Raw genomic sequence first — 17,914 nt, 5'->3', positions numbered from 1 at the left:
ATCATTCAGATAGCTCATTTCTCTTGACTTTCCATTAGTCCGACAGCATATTATTCCTTCGCTGAATGCATCTTTCATAAGTCTATGGGTAAATTTTCTCCAAAAAGACCAACTTCTTTCATCATATTAATTGTGGTTGTCCGGTTAGATTCCGATCACATGATTCTTCTCATGCGGGAAAAATTGTCTGAGTGTCTTAAAGTTGATACGCATGTCCATTGTTGCTACTCGATCCGTATCAATATCCTATCTGTTTTGTTTTAATTATATGGGTCCGGGTATTTTATTTTTATTTAATATTTGGCGTTTTCATTGTCAGTCTGTGCTGTTCTAGTCCTTGTGTGTTGTGTTTTTTTTTTTTTTTTTTTTTTTTTGTGTCTTGATTTGTTATTTCTTACTTTGTCTCACTTTTAAGACATTTTAATATATTTTTTTTCTAAGTCGTAGCTAAAATTGAGAATGGAAATGGGGAATATGTCGAAGACACAACAACCCGACCATAGAAGAGCAGACAACAGAAGAAGTTCACCAACAGGTCTTCAATGCTAGGTTGTTTTAAATGGGAAGCAGATTCACCCACCCAATTCCTTAATTGGCAATGCGGTTTTATACAAATTGGTTCACATTATATCCAATATTCAGAGTAAACTCTGTATTTTATAAAGCAAATTATATTCTGACCAAAATCATACAAGACTAACGAAGACCAGAGGCTCCCGACTTGGAACAGGCCCAAAAATGCGGCGGGGTTAAACAAAGTTGTTGAAAATAGTTCTATAAAAAATTTGTTTGAGTAATTCCCTGTATAACGTGGTCCTAGTTCTGCATCTATGCATGCAACTACAATGTTGTTGTATCTGTATTTGCGTATGTGGTATGCACATAATTTTATGTCAAAACTCCGTATATTAAACATGATACATGTAAATAGAATCTGAAGTCTAGCCATACACAAATACGTGTATATCCGTTTATTTTTAATTCCATAAATACAAAAAAGTTCGAACATACATAATCAAAAAACAAATCTCTATATAAAAATTGTAATTGCGTATATGCATGTACATGTATTTCGAATTCAACGTATATATAAAGTATTCGAACTATCTAGGTAATACATACGAAATTTGCTATATATGTTATACACACATGTAACATATATATATGAGTAAATATAGTACACACAAGCAACATTTACGTAATACGCACATTTAACATAAATATATATATATGTCATAGTATACACACATGTAACATATACAGATGTACATTATATACACATGTAACATATTCGATATACACACGTGTAACCTATACGTTTTACATACATATAAAATTGAGAAAGGAAAACATATAAATACGCTATAACATAGACCCATCTCCTCATTGCATTTCGTCTGTAAAAACTTTTAAGCTTGCCCATAATATTTATGATGTTTTGTCACACGTATGTGTTCTCTAGAAGCCTTCAAATGAGTTTCTTTCAACATGTGCGATATGTTATTTTGAACAACAAGAGTGCACACGCTGAAATGTCTCGCCTTCTATACTAATCATTGATATTATGTTGATAGTCCTAAGTATAAAGTTAAGCTTTATAACAACTGTCACATAAACTTAACATTAACCAAGATAACTAAACAAAGACCAATGAACTTGAAAATGAGGTCAAGGTCAGATGAACCATGCCAGGCAGACATGTACAGCTAACAATGCTTCTATACAACATATATAGTTGACCTATTACTTATAGTTTTAAGAAAAATAGACCAAAACACAAAAACTTAACACAGGGCAATGAACCGTGAAAATGAGGTCACGGTCAAATAAAACCTGCGGGACTGACATAAAGATCATAAAATATTTCCATACACCAAATATAGTTCACCTATAGCTTATAGTATTAGATAAAAAGACCAAAACTCAAAAACTTAACATTGACCACTGAACCATGAAAATGAGGTCAAGGTCACATGACATCTGCCCGCTAGACATGTACACCTTACAATCATTCCATACAACAAATATAGTAGACCTATTGCATATAGTATGAGAAAAACAGACCAAAACACAAAATTTAACTATAACCACTGAACCATGAAAATGAGGTCAAGGTCAGATGACACCTGCCAGTTGGACATGTACACCTTACAGTCCTTCCATACACCGAATATACTAGCCCTATTGCTTATAGTATCTGAGATATGGACTTGACCACCAAAACTTAACCTTGTTCACTGATTCATGAAATGAGGTCGAGGTCAAGTGAAAACTGTCTGACAGACATGAGGACCTTGCAAGGTACGCACATATGAAATATAGTTATCCTATTACTTATAATAAGAGAGAATTCAACATTACAAAAAATTTGAACTTTTTTTTCAAGTGGTCACTGAACCATGCAAATGAGGTCAAGGACATTGGACATGTGATGATGTGACTGACGGAAACTTCGTAACATGAGGCATCTATATACAAAGTTTGAAGCATCCAGGTCTTCCACCTTCTAAAATATAAAGTTTTTAAGAAGTTAGCTAACACCGCCGCCGCCGTAGCCGCCGCCGCCGGATCACTATCCCTATGTCGAGCTTTCTGCAACAAAAGTTGCAGGCTCGACAAAAATTATATTTGCCTTGATTTGACTAGAATGTGTTGTCGTGCATCTATGTAAATATCACTCACACTGAACCTCAACGACAAACATCTCAGTATGTTCATTGTGAGCTTCATCTGCTTTATCCTCCGTATGTACATGATGTGTTCTCATGTGTCTTTTTAAATTACTGAGTCGACTAAACGCTTTACCACATTCACAACAGTCATAAGGTTTATCGCCTGTATGTATACTCATGTGTCTCCCTAAATCAAAATGCTGTCTAAACCGTTTACCGCATACATCACAATCATGAGTTCTAACATCCGTATGTGTTCTCATGTGTCTCTTAAAATTACTAAGGTGACGAACAACTTTACCACATACATCACATTCATGAGATTTATCCACTGTATGTGTTCTCATGTGTCTCTGTAAACTGCTAAGGTGACTAAATCCTTTACCACATTCACCACAGTCATAAGGTGTATCCCCTGTATGTGTTCTAATGTGTCTCTGTAAATTACCAATGCGACTAAACCCTTTACCACATACATCACAGTCATACGGTTTCTCCCCTGTGTGTGTTCGCATGTGATTCTGTAAACTACTGGCATAAATAAACCCTTTACCACACACATCACAATCATAACATGTATCCCCCGTATGTGTTCTAATGCGATTTTGCAAATTACCAGGTTGTTTACACTGCTTGCCACACAAATCACAGTCTTGAGGCTTATGACCAGCCTCTGTACCTAAGTGTCTCTCTTGGGCCCCATTGATTGTGACTAAATCATCTAGCCCATACATCCTATGTAAGGTCTACATATATCTGCAGTATAAGGGTCATATGCCACTCTATAAGAAACAAAACAAAAGTTAACTAAAACCTTTTGCTAGCTCGGGTCCTTGTCAATATTATAACATATATATTTACAGAAAATGTATGTTGTAATACAGTACACTGTTTTGGTGAAATGTGCAGTTTTTTTTAATAATCTTGCCTCTAATTTGATAAAAGAAATAATCAGCAAAAATGTCCGGAAATGTACTGTCTTCTGATTATAAAAAGATCATTGATAACAGTCAGTCAGGGGTACTACATGTACCTATACAGGTAATTTTTATTAAATTGAGGCAGTAAAAATAAATATGCAACACATAAGTTAATCATCAAGTTGTCACTGGCGTCAACGTGATGATCGTAACTGCAATTACGATCATCCTAATATGGCGGACATAAATATAGGGATATTGTATAAGGCTAATTTCTCCATTTTAACAGATTTGTTTAAATTTATATCAAGAAAAATATTTATAAGCATTGCCATTGAATGTGTTTTTCATAAATTATAGAAAAACAACCAGAAGAACGAAAATCGAGATTAAAAAAATCATGATGATGATCGTAAGTTCGTCTATAGATGATCGTAACTTTGACTTGCTTTTATAAAAAGATGATCGTAACTCAAAATTAACAAATGTTTTTGTTCACTAAATGAACATCCTATTTAGCAGTCACGATAAAAAAAAAAATATTATGATTTTAAAATTAAACAAAGAATAAATGAAAATCGCTATTCTAAAAAGAAATGACATAAGGGGGATTAGCAGACTTATATGAAATGTTATCAAATAATATTTTTTTCTTATGAGTAATTAAGTTAACATTCAAAATGGATTTACGTTGATATGAAGTATTCTCATGATACAGTTTAAGGATATAGGCCAAAACTTCACTGATGATAAAGTAAAGGAAGGCCTGAAGTTACATTATTTTGATGACTTTCTAACGGTTGCCTGGCCTTGGTTTTTTTCTTAATCTAACTATGACTATTAAACATTGGTAGACTACAGAGGTGGACTTAGAGGGAGGATCAAGGTGCTCGCATCACCTTTTTGTGGGGGAAATTTGGTTGATTGTATAGGGAATCAATGAAGCATGACTGTAGCGGACCTACTCTTAGACAGTCAGTCCCCCATCTCTGTATGAAAATCTCTGGGTACGCCACTGGACTACTGTTGCCTATATTTACCATGGGTTGGCTATTTATGTAAAGAAGGAAAAGTTAAAATAGATGGTATACACGTTCATATTAAATTTTCAAAGCTACAGATCCTTACATTTATACGGGATATGACATTTATTATTGAAGTTAGTCGAAGAAGTTGTTTAAGCCAAACATATCAATAAGGGATCTACCATTTGATTTTTAAAAGGGGGAGTGAAATTAAGATAAAAGGCAGGACAGGAGATTTCAGTAAAAAAGGCCGGATGAACATCTTACCCAAACAAAAAGGCAGGATGACAATTTATTTAAAAAAAAATCAGGATGAAAAAAAGCAGGACCGAATAGAGTAAAAATAAAAACGAAGGATAGAGATTTCAACATAAAAAATGCAGGACAAAATTATTCAGCCTAGCACCTCCCCCAAATAAAATTCAAATAGTAGCTCCCTTTATTGACGGTTGCATTGGGTTTTTTTTTTCATTCAACAGATATGATTACACTTCTTAGTGCTTTATTTTTTCAATCTCCTTTAAAAATCATAAATCTATTAATAAAAGTAACTATAAAGTATGAATTCCCCCAAAATACTAGATCCTCGAAAGGAACTATTGTCCCTATAAAGTGTAGGGGAACAAAATGAAAAAAAAAATCTCCAATTTAAAAAAAACTGGTCATTAATATGATCTGTCCAATACCTTATTTATATAAAACATATGAAATCAATATAAAGTTGTTAACCCCCAATGCATTTCAATATAGAACTAGATAAAAATAAATACGAAAACTCGCCAAGTCATCAGTTGAAGTGCACTTACCAATAGGACGTAACCCTCCCCTCAGCGATCGTTCCTCATTATTATCACAATATCAGCTGATAACGAAGATTTTTTCGCATACTAGACAGCTTTATTTGTCCTTATTTATCACAAAATGCTTCTTTGAAACAGACAGTTACGATCATCTTAAGTAAAAGTTACGATCATCGTTGATAAAAATAAATAAAAGTTACGGTCATCATCGTGATTTTTTGTATCTCGATTTTCATTCTTCTTGTTGCTTTTCCAAACTGTCCAAAAAAATATTTCAAAGGCAATGCTTATTTAGAGGTTTCTTGACATAAAACAAATCTGAAAATAAGCTGTTAAAGTGGAGAAATCAGCCTTATAAATTTCCCTATATTTGTGTCCGCCATATTGGGATGATCGTAACTGCAGTTAGGGACGACATCAAAAGTTCAATGAAGGATAAAAAATTTAATTCACATACTTTTTTCACTGACCCCCCCCCCCCCCCCCCTTTCTTAACTTAATTTGGGAAAAATTGATTGACCAATAGAGATATATGTAAAATCGATTTTAGATTAACAAAACTTGCAGCAATGATGACCCACGGCCCAGCTTGTCTGGCAAAACACCCGTTGGACGTCAGAGTAATCTCGGACTACTTGTATAAGAAAAAGGCACTGGCTACGGTTACATGGAAATGTAACAATAATAAAAATATCATTGTTACATTGGGGACTAAATGCCGGAATGCATGCTTGGATAAGGAACCGATTAATTACGAATGTAACAATAATTATTGAGGCTACGGTTACATTGCGTTATTGTTACATGAAAAACAGCAATGTTCGATGGGACTAGTAATATGTACTAAATAATAAAAGTTGAAGACATTATCTTATATTTACAATACATACAAGTATAACATACAATTTTTTGACTTTTTTTTATAGTACGTCCTCAATGGATTCTGAAATCGGACTCGGACATCTCTTAAACTGAGTTTTACTATGCGTAGTGTTGTGCGTTTGTTTTTTCTACATCGGCTAGAGGTATAGGGGAGGGTTGAGATCTCATAAACATGTTTAACCCCGCCGCAATTTTGCGCCTTTCTCAAGTCAGGAGCCTTTGCATGGCCTTTGTTAGTCTTGTATGATTTTTTAATGTTAGTTTCTTGTGTATAATTCGGAGTTTAGTATGACGTCCATTATCGCTGAACTAGTATGCATATTTGTTAAGGGGCCAGCTGAAGGACGCCTCCGACGGGTGCGGGAGTTTCTCGCTACATTGAAGACCCATTGATGACCTTCGGCTGTTGTCTGCTCTATGTTCGGGTTGTTGTCGCTTTGGCACATTCCCCATTTCCATTCTCAATTTTATACATGTATACAGAAGTTCACAGTGTTAGTTCACAGTTAGCAGACTTTGCTTTTGATGTATCAATTTTTGGTAAGTGCGTTTGTATAGCTGTATGAAATTTGTGTCTTGATATTGTTTCAGTTTCGTTTCAAACGCATGCAAGTTTTAAATTTTTCAGCCAAACAAAATTGGTAATAGGAATCTCTTCATATTTTATTCAAAGTATAATGACAGTAATACGAGTAGGTGTGCAGTTAAATACTTAAAAGTGAACAGTTTTCTAAGCCCGAGTTTTCAACAATAAACCATTGAACTTTATTTTTCGCCTTTGGCACTACTAATTTGAAGTAGTATCTTTAAGAACATCAAATCCATTAATACCTAAAACTATTTAAACACCATTTGTTGAATAATAATATTTATTATTTATTATTATAACAAGTATTATTTAGTAGACATGAATGAATTAAGCAACACAACTATATAGAAGATTTAAGTTTAATATATCTAGCGTACATTGCTGTTTTTCATGTAACAATAACGCAATGTAACCGTAGCCTCAATAATTATTGTTACATTCGCAATTAATCGGTTCCTTACCCAACTTTGCATTCCGGAAATAAGTCTCCACTGTAACAATAATATTTTTATTATTGTTACATTTCCATGTAACCGTAGCCAGTGCCTAAGAAAAAAAGTCATCCTATCTTCTTTTCTTGAATTCTTAGGATTTATTTGATCTTAGAATTCAAAATTGTCTGCCTTTTGCAGATGTCTTACTAATCATTTAAGTGTAATTTCATGGACAATGAAAATCCAACGTGTCTGTTATCATATGGTTATCTTCAGAACACTGCTCATTTACAAGCCCCAAGGAGCAATTTTTGAAGGCCTTGGGTAAATACTTTTAGTCTTTGTGCAATCAGTTTTTTTGTTGAAACACTGAACTCTAATAAAAAATTAAGAGCTAACATGGGAAAATTCATTAAAGGCATGATTTTACATCTCAAAACTTGAGAACTTTTGTGGGATTGTAAGAAAAATTTACTTATAGTTGAGGCTCCCGCAGGGTCAAAAACGACCTGCGACTTCCGACATGAGGGCCTTCTAAAAACGACCTGCGACCTGTAAAATTTGAAAAAACGACCTCCAACCGACTTCCGTCCTCTGTGTTGGGAAAAAAACGACCTGCGACCTGTACATTTCCCTTAAAAACGACCTCTCGACGAATTTAAAAGCGACCTTGCGACCTGAGGGGGGTACCCTGTAGGAGCCTCGTAGTTATACAAGTGAATTTTTGAGAAAATTAAGGGGAGATTATTTAAACATTATAATTAACTTATATGTGTATATTTGTTATTACTTCTTTTAAGTAAATAACATTACTTGCACAAGTACGTGTACTACCCATGACTGACAGTGTAGGACGTGAAAGCCAATGCCTAGTGTCACCCTCTTTGTACGTAAAGAACACTTGCAACAACTTTTTGAGGGGTTCATAGGTGGCCTGTTGCAAGGCAAAATTTTTGTCCCTATCCAATATATCCTCATTTTCTATGGGTAGTCCGAATTTCTTTGACCATCATCTTGGATGGACTCTATTACTAGATCTACCTATAGTATTTATTGTTGACGTGTTTTCGTCCTGAACATGCATGAAATATTTGCCACTGGACGTTAACTCAGCAACCAACAATCAATCAATCCACACACTATTGTAGTGTACAAGTATCTCACTTAATCAATCCACACAAGTACCTCACTTTCAAGATCTATGGACAAACGGACAGACAGGACACACTTGGTTAATCTTATTTACCCCCCCCCCCCCCACACACACCACCACCACCACAAACCCCCACCTAAAACTTAAACTTCATTGTGAGGGGTATAAAATCCTTAACTGCTTATAAATATAAAATTCAAGACAGCAATACAATTTTTTAAAATAACTAAAATGCTAAAAATCATGTTTGGGTGTATACACAATCAAAAGAACTAGAGGCTCTAAAGAGCCTGTGTCGCTCACCTTGGTACAGTATATGTGAATATTAAACAAAGGAAGCAGATGGATTCATGACAAAATTGTGTTTTGGTGATGGTGATGTGTTTGTACATCTACCTTTACTATAACTTACTATAAAGGACAATAACTCCTTAGAGGGTCAATTGACCATTTTGGTCATGTTGACTTATTTTTAGGTCTTACTTTGCTGTACATTATTGCTGTTTACAGTTTATCTCTATCTATAATAATATTCAAGATAATAACAAATCAAAGCCTTAAAGGCTGTAAAAGCAATTGCTGCCATGTTAATGTTTGGGGACTTTTATTTTTCATCCACATATATACAAGAATTAAACCTGACATGAGTGTTGTCTAGTTAAAAGTAAGAAGGTTTTAACTTTATATAAATAAAAGACTTTAGCAGAAGGTCATTTTTAATATGTTTTATATTTCACAAGGAGACAACACGTTTACCAGGCTAAAGTTGGGGTCAAATATACATGTGCTGAAACATATAACTCAAAAAGAAATCATCATGGATTATCCCCTGGTAGTGTTTGTAACTTCCTTGGCAGTAATTTCCTTTATTGATTTAATTCTAACAATTTTCTTTATTAATTTATATTTAACCATTAACACAAATGATTAAGTTAAAACATTTCAACTTTCCAGACGCAAATGTTAAAAAACGGGAAAGAAATAAAATATCTTACAAGACATAAACATGTAAAGAATAAATGTATATTTCAGCTTAATAAAAATATTTTCATAATGTTACTTTGTCATCATTTTTAAAACTAAGTTCCAAACATTATTGCTCAGTTGATATGTGTCCTTCTGATGCGGTACGAGCACAGGCACTTGTTTCTATCCATAGGAAGGTCGATTATCCATATAAATAGTTTTATATGGATAGTCGACCTTCCTATGGATAGAAACAAGTGCATGTGGGTACGAGATAACTACAATTCTCATGCAATCCCGAAAAGGGGGGTCATCACAGACAAACATGACATTAAATCGTTATCACTGAACTAGTATATATATTGTATAGGGGCCAGCTGAAGGACGCCTCCGGGTGCGGGAATTTTTCGCTGCATTGAAGACCTGTTGGTGACCTTAATTCTGCTGTTGTATGTTTTTCTATGGTCGGGTTGTTGTCTCTTTGACAAATTCCCCATTTCCATTCTCAATTTTATTATACGAACAAGAACAAACAGCTCTACGTTGCTTTGATATTTATCAATTTTTAGGAAACATTGCGAAAAATGATCTTCAATATTTCGAAAACATGTGAAATAAAATTGCTAACACGGTGGACCGTCGAGTGTCAACAAACGTAGTAGACTTGTTCACTGAAAAGACGAGGATAATGGTTTCATCTGACAAGTCACATTTGTTATGCAAACCCAGTTTTGATCATGATATTTAAAAAGACGTACTTTTTTTCAATCTATGTATTAATAAACTAGAAAATTCCAAATTGTAAATATCTCTTTATCTGGACCGACTTGGCATCTACTACGTTTGGACGGGTCCATTTCATTAGTAAGGTGATCGATAAATATTACGGAGTTTTGACAGAAAAGGAAAACGAACTTATTGTTATGTGTTTTCAACAAGGGTTTCGTTCCCCTAAGTTATTTGCGCAAATAAAGTTTGTCTATTTTTAGATTACAGGTAATAATTTGACACTACGCATTAACCTGTGTAGTGATTTTGATTTTACGATAAATGTATGAATGAACGATAATTTTATGAATGAACAAGAGCACCTGACCTCTTAAAGAAACACAAATTAAACATAAAAAACCGTATTTATTAGGAGATAATTCAGTAAAATTTTCAATACTAAATCAACAACTGAAATGAATCCATATTTTTTTGAAACATCGTACGAACGGCGGAAAACGGAATCGCATTTATAAAAATGTACTTTTTTTCACTCGGACTTCTATGTTATTTGATAGTCAAACGGTTGACCCTTTAAATACAAAAATACATCTACAAGAACATATTCTGAAACTTCTTAAATCCACTAACGTTTTTTTAAAGTTTCAAGCTATGTATTGCATTAGAAAACATACATAGGTGTTAAAGAATGACTGACCAGGAGCCTGTTTAACAAAATACTATGGCTTGATCTGGGCGGAGTCTCTGATCTGGGTCACAAAGATGGCCATACGCGACGGCATAAAAGCAATTGCTTTAAAAACTGCAAAATTTCCTTAAAATTACCAATTTAGGGGCAGCAACCCAACAACCTGTGGTCGGATCCATCTGAAAATTTCAGGGCAGATAGATCTTGACATGATAAACAATTTAACTACCAAATTTGCTCTAAATGCTTTGATTTTTGAGTTGTAAGCCAAAAACTGCATTTTCCCCCTATGTTCTATATTTAGCCCTGACGGCCATCTTGGTTGGATGGCCGGGTCACCGGACACATTTTTCAAACTACATAACCCAAAGATGATTGTGGTCAAGTTTGGATTAATTTGGCCACGTAGTTTCAGAGGAGAAGATTTTTGTAAAAGATTACTAAGATTTACGAAAAATGGTTAAAATTTACTATCAAGGGCAATAACTCCTAAAGGGGTCAACTGAACATTTCGGCCATGTTGACTTATTTGTAAATCTTACTTTGCTGAACATTATTGCTGTTTACAGTTTATCTCTATCTATAATAATATTCAAGATAATAACCAAAAACAGTAAAATTTCCATAAAATTATCAATTCAGGGGCAGCAACCCAACAACAGGTTGTCCAATTCATCTGAAAATTTCAGGGCAGATAGATGTTGACCTGATAAACAATTTTACCCCTGTCAGATTTGCTCTAAATGCTTTGGTTTTTGAGTTATAAGCCAAAAACTGCATTTTACCCCTATGTTCTATTTTTAGCCATGGTGGCCATCTTGGTTGGTTGGACGGGTCACGACACACATTTTTTAAATAAGATACCCCAATGATGATTGTGGCCAAGTTTGGTTAAATTTGGCCCAGTAGTTTCAGAGGTGAAGATTTTTGTAAAAGTTAACGACAATGACGGACGACGGACGCCGACGGACGCAGGACGCCAAGTGATGGGAAAAGCTCACTTGGCCCTTGGGGCCAGGTGAGCTAAAAATGATGAAATTCCATATGTCATGAATGTATGTCTAAATCTAGATACATTTGATAATTATACATCCATGCAACACTCTGGATTTATAATTGCTACTTCTACTGTTGCGCAGCACCTAAAATATTTCGAGTCTTCATATATATGTATATATAGGTCAAAATGAAAATTAGGTGTTTAATATATGTTATATGTTATTCACTGATGCTATTATATTTGTACATGTTGTGTAAATTCAATAAGCTGTATTGCTTCTGAATAAACATGATAAAAGACTATCATTATGTATGATGAATAAATTTATGTGAATTAACATGATTAATAATGTGTTTTATACATGATCATGTACAGGGATGATTCCAGGTGTTTTCAAATGGGTCCCTTGAACATCAAATTGGGAATTTTTATCCCAATTGGGAATTTTTTATGCATACAATCTAAAACGAAATAATATCATTTTCCTGACCTGTAAAAACGAAAAATGTATATAAAGTTTCACCTGTACACTGATTGAAGAAATTATTGGATTCAGACCAGGGAAGTTGTAATACATGAATACCATTGCACATGATGCACTATTATCTTAACTTTGGTAAACAAGGCATATATACCAGCTAACATAAATCTATGGCACTTAAGCAGTTTAGCTATTTATTCAAATTTCAAATTATCTCAAAATATATAAGATATCTTATATAACATATTAGATTTTTATAAGATATCTCATTTAATATATATATGAGATATCTTATATAATTTATTTTTCTAAAGCTATCTTATATATTATATGAGATATCTTATATAATATGAGATATCTTATATATTTAATAAGATATCTTATAAAGTTTTAAAACTTTATAAGATATCTTATATACTTTATACTTAGATATCTTATATACTTATACATTGTAAGATATCTTATATACTTATAAGATATCTTATATACTTTTTAAGATATCTTTTAAAGTTTTTAAGATATCTCGTTCAGAATATGAAATATCTTATAAATTTTTTTTATACAAGATATCTTATATAGTTTATTGGATATCATCTTAAGAAAATTATATAAGATATATTATATGAATTATCTTATAATTTCTATACGATGTCTTAAGTAATATATCTTATATGATATATATAGATTATACAACTGTATCCAGTGTAATACGCTATTTATCCACTCGAGACAGTTAAATTTTCAAATTTAAAACGCAAGGCATGCCCGAGCGTTTTAAATATTTAAAATTTAAATGTCATGAGTGGATAAATATCATATTACACGAGATTTGGTGGTGGAATCTGTTTCTCAAATGATTTTCTAACATTATGCAGGCAAACTTATTCCTTCTTTTCGAATGATCTGCAAAAAGATGTGTTCTTTCTATGTGACGTCATCAGGCATGGTTGCCTTTTTTGATGCCGTCACAATAGGAAATTCAGAGGAAAGCAAGAACATTTGACGTCATAATTGGATTTTAACTAAAGAAGAACTGAGATCAAACGAACCACACGTTGATTAAACTTTTTATACAATGAAAGGGATAAATTGATGAAGAATTAGAGAAATAAGATATCTTAAATAATCTTTTTTTTATTAGATATCTTAACAAAGAAGATATCTAATATCAATTATAAGATATCTTATATAGTATATAAGATATCTTATAAATATACTTTATATAAGATATCTTATATATAGTTTATAAGATATATCATATTGTTTATAAGATATCTTATACAATTTATAAGATATCTGATACAGAAAACTATATGAGATATCTTATAAATTATGAAAGATATCTCATAAATTTTATAACATATCTCATGAACTATGCAAGATATCTTTATAAGATATCTTACAAACTATATTATAGATATCTAATGAACTATTATACAAGATATCTTATAAAGTTTATGAGATATCTTGAAGTTAGATTAAATAACAAAACGGCTTGCCATATTAACCACTGAAAAAAATCATCCATTCAGTATTTGTTCAACAGATCATTTTTATAAACTTACCTTGATTCAAATGGATTTCAAATTGAACTGGCCAATTGTCGAATTCAGAAAAGCAATTACAAAAGGTTATATACTTAATTGATAAGATAATGATATTTAAAGCAATTGCACCAGTTACCAGTGAACTTTAAAATTATTTGTATATCTTTTGAAACAGTTCCATAATGATGACATAGTATTTCAGGGGGGGGGGGGTGCTCATTACATGAATGGTCCATCATCAACATCATTTTCAAAAACGCTCAAACTTTTGTTTTTTGAGGGAATAGAGCAAAATATAAAATAATTTCTTTTACAAAACAAGTTTTAATCAAGTTACATAACCGGCTCTGCTGGGCGATCTGCTTTTATAAGATTGGCGCCCTTTACAATTTATTCATCAATGTTATATCAAAATTTGAATTTGTTCTTTGCCGAGGTCTGCTTTGACACCAATTTTGACAATTTTTGATCAACCTGCTGAGCGATCTACTTTTGCAAATTCAAATACTCCCATAAAATTTTATTCAATTGAATCCGGCTGCTAAAATTGTTAACCTCACGTTGACATAATTAAATCGTTGTTAATAAAATGCGATCGTAGTCAGCATTCTTATCCGGATTTTACTACGTTTGACAACAAACTATGAAAAATTATAGTTGCCGTAATTGGTGACTAAAACTTTTCCGGAATTACAGATTTTTATTTTATTTTCCTGAATTGGGAATTTATATTCACAAACTTTTTTGGGGGGACGCTGGCAGATTTAAGGGCCGCTAAGCGGCCCTAAACTCTATAGTGGAATCATCCCTGAATGTACATGAATATAATCTAATCTAATTTATTTATGATCAGTAATGCTAAGAACCTTCCCTATACATATTTGTTTCTGTTTTTCTCGATTGTTTGTAATGCTTTTTCTATTTGACTCCCATCTAAATAAATCTTAAAGAGGGACAAACACAGATGAACAGATGAACAGACAAACGAACAGACCGACTCACAGACTAGAAAACATTATGCCCATTAACATGATATATGGGACATACAATTATTCAAAAACTAACCAGGATTGTTTCAACAAAAGTATCTGAAGCGAGGGTGGGTATGCTGTGTGTGTGGCTGTTCTTTTTTACTCCCTGTTAGATAAAGCTCAAATATCTTTATAAATATGTAGCTTGCGTAGGTTATTTTGTGAATAACTGCTAGAAAAAAAAATTAATTCTTTAAATTCTCAAACGCAACATTTGCCATTTTTAATTTACATGTTTTTCTCGTAAGCTTCGGTCAAATCCAGAGTTGACATTTTGTAACTAAAGAGCCGCCATGTTGACCTGCTGAAATGAGTAAATATGCGAATAATGCAATTGCATAGAAAATAAAACAAAATCTACCTAAAAAATCAGTTTTAATACAATATCATATGAATTCCAATGGTTCACGTAACAGAAAACTTCCAACTTTAGCGGTTTCGTTTGTATGACGTCATGTTTTGAAATGACTTAAATGCGCCAAAAAGATTAATAGACTTTCACAGAATTTTATTTAATTTTTATTTTGTTGATTTCTCCGAGCTCTTGTGCATTACTTCTTTTTATTATGCATACGAATAAGAATAAAAGTTATTTTGTTTTTTTTTAATTGCACTTTTTAAAACAATAAAATCGGAAAAGGGTCTGCAAATAGGTTCCAATACATGTAGATTTACATGGGAAGTATATTGTAACAGCCATTATAATGTATATCTCTGAGTCTGCGCTAAGTATTTTTTATCGAGAATTTTATCACAGTGTTGTTTACAAAGCTAAAGAAGCACGTCATATTAGAATCTGCATTATTCAGTCAAAATTGTGACATTTCAAATCTTAAACATGTAAGTTCAAATCTCTGTCAGTTATCACTTTTTTGTACTTATTGCGATAATTTCTGGGTTTATTTCAAATCGTATTTCTGATCCAATGCAATTAAGTTATAAAACCGGAGGCTTGTAAGTGAAGCATGCTAACGTCAATTTGGCTATGCGTACACGCAAAAAAAAGGCGGCATGCATGTACATGTGTATGCCAGACACTGCCAATTTAATTCCTCGCCACTTTTTCCAAATATCAATGAATATCATAGAAATGTCAATGTATATTTGTTCAGCCTAACATGAACAGAATTTCCACTGGAAACTTTGTTATACACAGTGTCATAATATCTATTCCTGTTGGAACCAATTTTCTACACCATTTATTCAATACACATGATACACCTTATCGCTAATCCGGCCTGTTTTATGACGTCAAAATTTTATGGGAACCTGTGTGATATCCAGTAATGGCGGACAAATAGCGATAAGGTGTATTTATATGAATATGAACATGTAAAGTAATATTTATTCCAGAATGTTTTTTTCCCTTTTGAAGTCTGATTATAATCAAACCTCTCAGCGCTCCCACAGAAAATGTAGCTGAGAGGCTTGATTGTAATCAGACTGTTCCTTTTGGAACTTATATGTATACACCTGACGCCACAATGGAAAAGTGATTGTTGTATGCGTCAAAAGTTCAAGTGGCCGGACCAGCCGGGATTAGTGATAAGGTGTATTATGAACTTCTATTATGTGTAACAGCAATTTCGCCCCTGTTAACTAGAGGTTTCTTGTAAGTTTCCACGTTACATGTATAACCAGTATTGAGGTTATTTGGCCATACAGTTTGTAACAAATAAATCGCTGTATACTGATAAACTTACATAATGTTACTTTTCTCTGCAAGAAAAAATAAACAAGGATAAAACAAGTCAAGGGAAAGAAACCAGCATAAATTACGAGGGAAGCTAAACTCGCCCAACTACAAAATCGCCCCATACTGAATCGCCCTACTGTTCCACCAACTCGCCCCACTTATGAAAAAATCTCAACTCGCGCAGATACAATGGTTATAATGATAACCTCTAACAGAAAGGCTGATAATTACCGCTTCCTGAAATTTAGCAAAAAAATCAAGAAGTATTTCTATCGTTTTCGTCAGTTTTGATTGAATTGGTGTTAATTTACTCTATCACACGGCTGAGCGGGTGACAATTTTTTTTTGAATGTTTATATACCCTCTCGTCCGGACCAAATCAAAAATCGACAATTTAAATGACAATAAAACATGACCTTGCTTAACTTTAATTTTCGGTTGTTTTTACTAATACATGTAACGTTGTAATGTACGTGACGTCATAGAAAATACTTTTAAAATAAAAGTAATCTGTAAAAGACAATAATGATAGGACGTTCAGTATAATCATTGACATTAAATAACACATAGCTGAGAAGGCAGTGGCGGATCCAGAACTTTTCCTAAAAGGGGGGGGGGGGGGCTGACTGACCTAAGTGGGGCCGCTCCAGTCATGCTTCAATGATTCCCTATATAATCAACCAAATTTTTCCCACGAAAGGGGGGACGGGGCCCCCTAGATCCGCCTATGGAAGGTGATAGAGCAGATTGATACCCCTTAAAAAAGCATTGCAAACTTTACCTACGCCGCGGTTGACAATGTTTTCTCGGGGTACCAATCTGCTCTTTCATCCTCTCAGCTATGCGTAACTTTCATTTATATAGAGTCAAGCATTTCTCAGATTGTGTATATATTGATACGTCTTAAGCCTAGGAAACATAATGTATTTCTCATCTGTAGTTGACTTTGAACTCACATTAAGTAACTGCGAGTATCAGTGGTTATAGTTTCGATTTTTTACTTTTATTTTCGTTGGTCTATTTGTGCTTTACTGATTTTTTTGTAACTGATTTAAACAGTGTGTTCTCTGTTGTATTGTACCACCAATGTTCCTATATAGTTCGGGGTCTTTGTTAATCGCTTAGAAATAATCTAGGACGGTATTTTTTTTTTTAATTATAATGTGATTACTTTGACAACCCCATGACGGGCCTCATTTAACCCCCATCCATGCAAATGCTCCTGTGTGTCTCTAAATTACGTCGAGAATTAAATTCATTATCAGAGGTGTCCGGCCAGATGATCTAAATAAGTTTATCTA

General features: G+C 33.4%; 1 long non-coding RNA gene across 1 annotated transcript; it reads right to left on the bottom strand.

Moving 5' to 3' along the window:
* Positions 1-956: 956 nt before the first annotated feature.
* On the bottom strand, positions 957-16,708 carry LOC143052922 (uncharacterized). The gene is made up of 2 exons (XR_012971294.1): positions 16,621-16,708; positions 957-3,454 (listed from the first exon to the last, which is right to left on the bottom strand). It is a non-coding gene; the product is annotated as an uncharacterized LOC143052922 (long non-coding RNA).
* Positions 16,709-17,914: the final 1,206 nt, after the last annotated feature.

The sequence above is a fragment of the Mytilus galloprovincialis genome, chromosome 11, assembly GCF_965363235.1.
Source record: "Mytilus galloprovincialis chromosome 11, xbMytGall1.hap1.1, whole genome shotgun sequence".
NCBI classification, from domain to species: domain Eukaryota; kingdom Metazoa; phylum Mollusca; class Bivalvia; order Mytilida; family Mytilidae; genus Mytilus; species Mytilus galloprovincialis.
The sequence above is the reverse complement of the archived record's forward strand: the minus strand, read 5'-3'. Positions and strand labels throughout refer to the sequence as shown.